This window comes from Mobula hypostoma, chromosome 4, assembly GCF_963921235.1.
Source record: "Mobula hypostoma chromosome 4, sMobHyp1.1, whole genome shotgun sequence".
In the NCBI taxonomy this organism is placed as follows: Eukaryota; Metazoa; Chordata; class Chondrichthyes; order Myliobatiformes; family Myliobatidae; genus Mobula; species Mobula hypostoma.
Window position 1 is genome coordinate 86,205,376 of NC_086100.1, and position 8,844 is coordinate 86,214,219.

The window sequence follows — 8,844 nt, forward strand, 5'->3', positions numbered from 1 at the left end:
GTGTGAGTTGCCCCATCATTAGAACTGGTTCGCTACTTGCACTGCCCACGCGGCACAGTCTAAAGCTGCTACACAGTGGGCAAGTCCAACTGCAATGAGTGTTTGTTTCAGTGAATAACAGGTCACCGGTCTTCTGGTATCCTCATGGTCCTGCACCGGTATTGCCTCGTGGTCCCCTCCCTCATTGCTGCAGTATAGGTGAAAGGGACGAGTCACATCTGGCAATCCTAGCACGGAAACAAAGACCACGGCTTTCTGTAACAGCCTGTTCCTCATCTGGCCCCCATCTTACTTCCTCTAACGGGGGCTTCCCTCCTTTATTCAATGCCTGTATCGGGGCCACTAGTGCTGAGAGTCATGGTATGATTAGATTAGATTAGATTATGAGGACATGCAGTCCTCTTTTATTGTCATTTAGTAATGCATGCATTAAGAAATGATACAATATTCCTCCGATGTGATATCACAGAAACACAGGACAGACCAAGACTGAAAAACTGACAAAAAACACAGAAATATGACATATCGTTACAATAGTGCAAACAATAGTGAACAGGCCATGGCCATGGTAAAAATAGTTCAAAGTCTCTCGAAAATCCCACATCTCACGCAGACGGGAGAAGGAAGAAAACTCTCCCTGCCATGTCCGACCACAGTCCGACTCTGAGTCATCCGAAAACTTCGAGCCTCCGACCAGTCCTGGTCACCAAGCACCAAGCACCATCTCTGCCGAGCGCTTTGAGCCCAGCCCCGGCCGCCAGCAGCAGGCAAAGCCGAGGATTTTGGGGCCTTCCCCTCCGGAGATTCTCGATCGCACAGTAGCAGCAGCAGCGAACCGGGCATTTCAGAAGTTTCTCCAGATGTTCCCCCGTGCTTCTCACGGCTGTCTCCATCAAATCAGAATTGTGCATGATACTCTATTTAACAAATATGATATCATATCACCAGATGGTTGGGGGCACTGCGTCACGCCACCATCTTCTCCTCCTGCCCTGAAATTACAGGAGTAATTAAAAAGACCCATCACCCTCCTCACTCCCCTTTTGTTTACTGGGTGGGGCATGGAGCTGATTGCCGAGCGTCTGACATCTGACATGTCCTTCTCCCCTGGGAAGAGGTGTTGCCTAGGCTCTGTAAGGTTTGATTCCCTATCTGAGCCTTGTGCGGACTGATTTTAAACCCCTCATCTCGCGGTATCTCTAAAACACCGGCTATTGTTCCTAAATAACCTGCTTCATCTTCTGAAGCAATTAACAGGTCATTTACATATTGTCAGCTGGTCAACCAGCAGGGTGTTAGACGAGTTTTTCCGAAGTCTGCAACATAACCTTATGAAAAATGGCTGGACTATTGTGGAATCCCTGGGGGAGTCTGGTCCACGTACACTGCTGCACACCCAGGGTGAAGGCAAATCGGTCTTGGGGCTCAGATGCTAAAGGGAGCCCCCAAAATCCGGCCTGAAGACTCCAGCCTCCCGCCCAGCCTCCGGCCTGAAGACTCCAGCCTCCCGCCCAGCCTCCGGCCTGAAGACTCCAGCCTCCCGCCCAGCCTCCAGCCTGAAGACTCCAGCCTCCCGCCCAGCCTCTAGCCTGAAGACTCCAGCCTCCCGCCCAGCCTCCAGCCTGAAGACTCCAGCCCCCAAAATCCGGCCTGAAGACTCCAGCCTCCCGCCCAGCCTCCAGCCTGAAGACTCCAGCCTCCCGCCCAGCCTCCAGCCTGAAGACTCCAGCCTCCCGCCCAGCCTCCAGCCTGAAGACTCCAGCCTCCCGCCCAGCCTCCAGCCTGAAGATCCAGCCTCCCGTCCAGCCTCTAGCCTGAAGACTCCAGCCTCCCGCCCAGCCTCTGGCCTGAAGACTCCAGCCTCCCGCCCAGCCGCTAGCCTGAAGACTCCAGCCTCCCGCCCAGCCTCTAGCCTGAAGACTCCAGCCTCCCGCCCAGCCTCTAGCCTGAAGACTCCAGCCTCCCGCCCAGCCTCTGGCCTGAAGACTCCAGCCTCCCGCCCAGCCTCTAGCCTGAAGACTCCAGCCTCCCGCCCAGCCTCTGGCCTGAAGACTCCAGCCTCCCGCCCAGCCTCTGGCCTGAAGACTCCAGCCTCCCGCCCAGCCTCTGGCCTGAAGACTCCAGCCTCCCGCCCAGCCTCTGGCCTGAAGACTCCAGCCTCCCGCCCAGCCTCTGGCCTGAAGACTCCAGCCTCCCGCCCAGCCGCAAGCCTGAAGACTCCAGCCTCCCGCCCAGCCTCTGGCCTGAAGACTCCAGCCTCCCGCCCAGCCTCTGGCCTGAAGACTCCAGCCTCCCGCCCAGCCTCTAGCCTGAAGACTCCAGCCTCCCGCCCAGCCTCTAGCCTGAAGACTCCAGCCTCCCGCCCAGCCTCTAGCCTGAAGACTCCAGCCTCCCGGCCAGCCTCTAGCCTGAAGTCTCCAGCCTCCCGGCCAGCCTCTAGCCTGAAGACTCCAGCCTCCCGCCCAGCCTCTAGCCTGAAGACTCCAGCCTCCCGCCCAGCCTCTAGCCTGAAGACTCCAGCCTCCCGGCCAGCCTCTAGCCTGAAGACTCCAGCCTCCCGGCCAGCCTCTAGCCTGAAGACTCCAGCCTCCCGCCCAGCCTCTAGCCTGAAGACTCCAGCCTCCCGGCCAGCCTCTAGCCTGAAGACTCCAGCCTCCCGCCCAGCCTCTAGCCTGAAGACTCCAGCCTCCCGCCCAGCCTCTTGCCTGAAGACTCCAGCCTCCCGCCCAGCCTCTAGCCTGAAGACTCCAGCCTCCCGCCCAGCCTCTAGCCTGAAGACTCCAGCCTCCCGCCCAGCCTCTAGCCTGAAGACTCCAGCCTCCCGGCCAGCCTCCAGCCTGAAGACTCCAGCCTCCCGGCCAGCCTCCAGCCTGAAGACTCCAGCCTCCCGGCCAGCCTCCAGCCTGAAGACTCCAGCCTCCCGGCCAGCCTCCAGCCTGAAGACTCCAGCCTCCCGGCCAGCCTCCAGCCTGAAGACTCCAGCCTCCCGGCCAGCCTCCAGCCTGAAGACTCCAGCCTCCCGGCCAGCCTCCAGCCTGAAGACTCCAGCCTCCCGGCCAGCCTCCAGCCTGAAGACTCCAGCCTCCCGGCCAGCCTCCAGCCTGAAGACTCCAGCCTCCCGGCCAGCCTCCAGCCTGAAGACTCCAGCCTCCCGGCCAGCCTCCAGCCTGAAGACTCCAGCCTCCCGGCCAGCCTCCAGCCTGAAGACTCCAGCCTCCCGGCCAGCCTCCAGCCTGAAGACTCCAGCCTCCCGGCCAGCCTCCAGCCTGAAGACTCCAGCCTCCCGCCCAGCCTCCAGCCTGAAGACTCCAGCCTCCCGCCCAGCCTCCAGCCTGAAGACTCCAGCCTCCCGCCCAGCCTCCAGCCTGAAGACTCCAGCCTCCCGCCCAGCCTCCAGCCTGAAGACTCCAGCCTCCCGCCCAGCCTCCAGCCTGAAGACTCCAGCCTCCCGCCCAGCCTCCAGCCTGAAGACTCCAGCCTCCCGCCCAGCCTCCAGCCTGAAGACTCCAGCCTCCCGCCCAGCCTCCAGCCTGAAGACTCCAGCCTCCCGCCCAGCCTCCAGCCTGAAGACTCCAGCCTCCCGCCCAGCCTCCAGCCTGAAGACTCCAGCCTCCCGCCCAGCCTCCAGCCTGAAGACTCCAGCCTCCCGCCCAGCCTCCAGCCTGAAGACTCCAGCCTCCCGCCCAGCCTCCAGCCTGAAGACTCCAGCCTCCCGCCCAGCCTCCAGCCTGAAGACTCCAGCCTCCCGCCCAGCCTCCAGCCTGAAGACTCCAGCCTCCCGCCCAGCCTCCGGCCTGAAGACTCCAGCCTCCCGCCCAGCCTCCAGCCTGAAGACTCCAGCCTCCCGCCCAGCCTCCGGCCTGAAGACTCCAGCCTCCCGCCCAGCCTCCGGCCTGAAGACTCCAGCCTCCCGCCCAGCCTCCGGCCTGAAGACTCCAGCCTCCCGCCCAGCCTCCGGCCTGAAGACTCCAGCCTCCCGCCCAGCCTCCGGCCTGAAGACTCCAGCCTCCCGCCCAGCCTCCGGCCTGAAGACTCCAGCCTCCCGCCCAGCCTCCGGCCTGAAGACTCCAGCCTCCCGCCCAGCCTCCAGCCTGAAGACTCCAGCCTCCCGCCCAGCCTCCGGCCTGAAGACTCCAGCCTCCCGCCCAGCCTCCAGCCTGAAGACTCCAGCCTCCCGCCCAGCCTCCGGCCTGAAGACTCCAGCCTCCCGCCCAGCCTCCAGCCTGAAGACTCCAGCCTCCCGCCCAGCCTCCGGCCTGAAGACTCCAGCCTCCCGCCCAGCCTCCAGCCTGAAGACTCCAGCCTCCCGCCCAGCCTCTAGCCTGAAGACTCCAGCCTCCCGCCCAGCCTCCGGCCTGAAGACTCCAGCCTCCCGCCCAGCCTCCGGCCTGAAGACTCCAGCCTCCCGCCCAGCCTCTAGCCTGAAGACTCCAGCCTCCCGCCCAGCCTCTAGCCTGAAGACTCCAGCCTCCCGCCCAGCCTCTAGCCTGAAGACTCCAGCCTCCCGCCCAGCCTCTAGCCTGAAGACTCCAGCCTCCCGCCTAGCCTCTAGCCAAACCAAGCCAAGTCTCTAGCCTCAAGCCTGAAGACTCTAGACTCCTGCCCCCTGCCAAGCCGCGCCTGAGGCCCCCAGCCCCCTGCCAAGCCGCGCCTGAGGCCCCCAGCCCCCTGCCAAGCCGCGCCTGAGGCCCCCAGCCCCCTGCCAAGCCGCGCCTGAGGCCCCCAGCCCCCTGCCAAGCCGCGCCTGAGGCCCCCAGCCCCCTGCCAAGCCGCGCCTGAGGCCCCCAGCCCCCTGCCAAGCCGTGCCTGAGGCCCCCCTGCCAAGCCGCGCCTCAGGCCCCCTGCCCCCTGCCAAGCCTCGCCTCAGGCCCCCTGCCCCCTGCCAAGCCTCATCTCAAGTTTCTAAGACTCCAGACTCATCCTGCCTGCCAGCCAAGCTTCATCCTTGCCTCATTCTGGGGTCTGAGCCAGAGGCAAGACCCAGGTAATGGGTCCTTGTTCAGTCTCTGGCTCAGAGTCCAAGCCCGGGCTCCTAGCTCTTTTGTCCAGTCCTGTTCCAGGTTCTTGGTTTTCCTGTCCATGTCCTTGCCGTCGCCCTCTATCCTAGTCCTGTCCCTAGTACTTCAGTGTCGGTGTCTTGCACTTGGGTCCGTTCCCAGCCACCTCCATATGACACATATCTTTTGATACTCTGACTGATTAGGAAATGATCAACTTCCGCCTTTAATATACCCACAGACTTGGTCTCTACCAGTCTGTGGCAGAGCATTCCACAGATTCACTATTCTCTGGCTTAAAAAAAATCATCCTTACCACCGTTCTAAGAAGTTGGGCCTCAACTTTGAGGCTGTGCCCTTTAGTTCTGGATATCCCCACCACAGGAAACATCTCTCCACATCCACCCCGTATAGTCCTTTCAACATTCCATAGGTTTCAATGAGATCCCCTGCATTCTTCTAAATTCCAGTGAGTACAGGCTGCCAAAAACTCCCCAAATGGTAACCCCTTCGTTCCTGGAATCATCCTCGTGAACCTTCTCTGGACTCTTGCCAAATACAACACATCTTTTCTGAGTTGTGGGGCCCAATACTGTTTTCAAGTGTGGCCTGATTAGTGTCTTATAAAGCCTCATCATTATCTCCTTGTTTTTATAGTCTATTCTTGAAATAAATGCCAACATTACATTTACCCTCTTTACCACAGACTTATCCTGTAAATTAACCTTCTGGGAGTTTTGCACAAGGACTCCTCAGTCCTTCTGCATCTCTGATGTTTGAAACTTCTCCCCATTTAGATTATAGTCTGTGTTCCATTCACCAAAATACATTATCATACATTTACCAACATCTTATTCCATCTGCCAAATTTTTGCCCATTTTTCCAATTTGCTTGTCATGCTGCAATCGCATTGCTTCCTCAGCACTACCTGCCCCCTCCAGCTATCTTTGTATCATCCGCAAACTTTGCCACAAAATATAGGCAATTTAGTAGTTGATGCAGTCTCTGAGTGTTTTAGTTCCTTCACTATACACAGAGCAGCTGTCAGTGCAGCTACACTGGCTTTGTCATGTTCTCTGTTGATCTTTCTCACTGGTCCACAAAACTATCGCCAAGTAGGTCAACCCACCTCTGTCCTTTAATCTAAAACTTCCTGGTGGGCTGAGCTCAGGCCTTCCTTCGTCATTTTCAGGAAGACTGGGTCGTCCCTACCTATATTATCCAACTCCTCATACACTCGATATTTACGTTCTGCATAATCCACGGCTGTCTCATCAGTGTTTTGAATCACTGCCATTACTCTCACCTCTCCCCATTCGCTGACTCACTTCCCCTTTTAAAAGAACAATCTCTTTCTTCATTGCTGGCGTTGACGGTTGTTACTCACGTACCATCCCGCACCTCCTGAGCATACTGTCCCAAGATTTCTTAGGGCACATCGCTTTTATCAACACATGGATATCTTCAGGGTGCATCTGGTGAATTTCAAACTTTTCCTCGAGATTGCACCACAGTTCCGAGATCCTACTTGCGACTTTTGGTGAGGGCAACCCTGACAAAATGTTCTGTTTCTCCCCAGGGGTGCAGAGCTTAAGAATGGCTGTAATCAGAGCTAAGGGTTGGCTCAGACCACCAGCGTTTTCAACCTGTCATTGCCTAACCCCAATCCTGACAGATATATCTCGGTAAAACCTCTCCCTGATTTATCTTCACACTAATTCCCACAGTTGGCAAAATATCAGTGATGGGTACCAGTTGAACAGCGCATAATTAAAACCGCAGAGCATGTACTCTGCAGTCTGCTACTTTTGGACGCCTGAACTCAAGATGCTTGCTCTATTCCTTTGCAACACGCTCACAAAACATGTATACAAAAATGCAGCTCCCGGACTGAGTACACAGACCCCCACGGGCATCTCGAACCTTCAATAACAACCACACTCCACGGGCATCTCAAACCTTCAGTAGCAACCACACCTCACAGGCATCTCAAACCTTCAATAGCAACCACACCTCACAGGCATCTCTAACCTTCAATAGCAACCACACCCCACAGGCATCTCTAACCTTCAATAACAACCACACCCCACAGGCGTCTCGAACCTTCAATAACAGGCCTTCGCAACTGCTGGGCTCCGTCTTGCCAAATTAACACCAAAGTTTCGTCTCTTACAGAAACACATATGCATGCGCAGCTTCTTTCAGATCTACCAGTCCTGCTCTCCGTGCTCCTGAGTACTACCGACCTGAACAGTTCCAAGTGTGGGTGCTCATTTTAAAAATGCTCACCCGTTGAGACTGCAACGATCGCTGGCCTCACCATGGGTCACTCGGAGGTATCCCACTCCTGACACCAAATGTTGTTGGGTGAATGAAGTCACCGCAGAAAGGTAGTGGTAGTGTGAAGCAGTTTCCTTATTGATCAAAATGTACAGCAAGGATCATACAGAGATACTTTGGGTTGAGCCGTCTGCCTATGACCAGCACTGCTCACATTTTATGTGCTAAACATCAAAGGATAATTCCATATTTACAATACTTTCTTTGAAATTACACACAAATACACACCTCCTAAACCACAGACATCTAAGTTAATTTTAATCAGCACTGTGTGGTCTGTGTTAGCGGCTTTTAGAAACCCATTTTTCATTTAAATTAAATCTACAATTTGCATTCAGATTTGAAGATTGATGGCTGAGAAGTCATTTGCTAAATTTAAATGTGCTAAACCAGAAAATCACTCTAGCAGGTAGATTGGAACATTTGAGAATAATTTTAGATGTTGAATGTTAAATATTATTTTGCATAACAAGAATATTTTACCAGAAGTTTAAAAGTCGTTCAAGACTTTTCACCTACAAGATTGGAATTTCAGATTTCCTTTGAAGGACTTGTGTTTTTATCCCAAATGTAATTACACTGATTTAATCAATGACATTTATGAGACTGGAATAATACCAGAAGAGATGAAAAAATCAGTATTTATCACTCTCCCTAAGAAAGCTGGAGCAATAGAATGTGAATTACATAGGACCTTATGTTTAATCAGTCATATCACCAAGATACTTCTAAGAATTTTGATGACAAGAGCTAAAAGTAAGATACAAACTGAAATAGGCAAAGAAGAATGTGGTTTTGTGAAAGACAAAGATAGAAGAAACGCAATATCGATGTTAAGGATGCTATCAGAACAAGCTATTCAAGTGCAAAAAGATTTGTTTGTTTTATCGACTACACAAAAGCATTTGATGAACTGAAGCACAGTAAGTTATTTGAAATATTGCAGGAAACTCTAGATCTAGATTTGAAAGACCTCCGCCTAATCAGAAATCTGTACTGGGAACAAACTGCTGTGTAAGAATAAATGGAGATGTGAGTCAGTTTACGAAAATCAAGAGAGGCGTTAGACAAGGGTGTGTTTTCTCCCCTGATTTATTTAATGTGTACAGTGAAACAATTTTACAAAAAATAAGGGACAGCTTGAGAATCAAAGTGGTGGTGAAAACATCAATAATTTAAGATATGCAGATGACACTTAATTGCAAGTACGGAGGAAGAACTACAAAACTTAATTGATATAATTATTGAAGAAAGTGCAAAAATGTGTCTATCTATCAATTGCAAAAAGACAGAACGTATGGTGATATCCAAAAAGAAGGAGAATCCTATCTGCAGGCTGAGAATAAATGGGGAAGACATAAAACAAGTACAGAACTTTTGCTACTTAGGAAGCTGGGTGACATCAGATGGCAGGTGCGCCTTGGACATCAAAAGAAGAATAGGGATGGCAAAAGACACCTTTACGAGAATAAAGAGTATACTGACCAATACTAAACTAGGCATGAC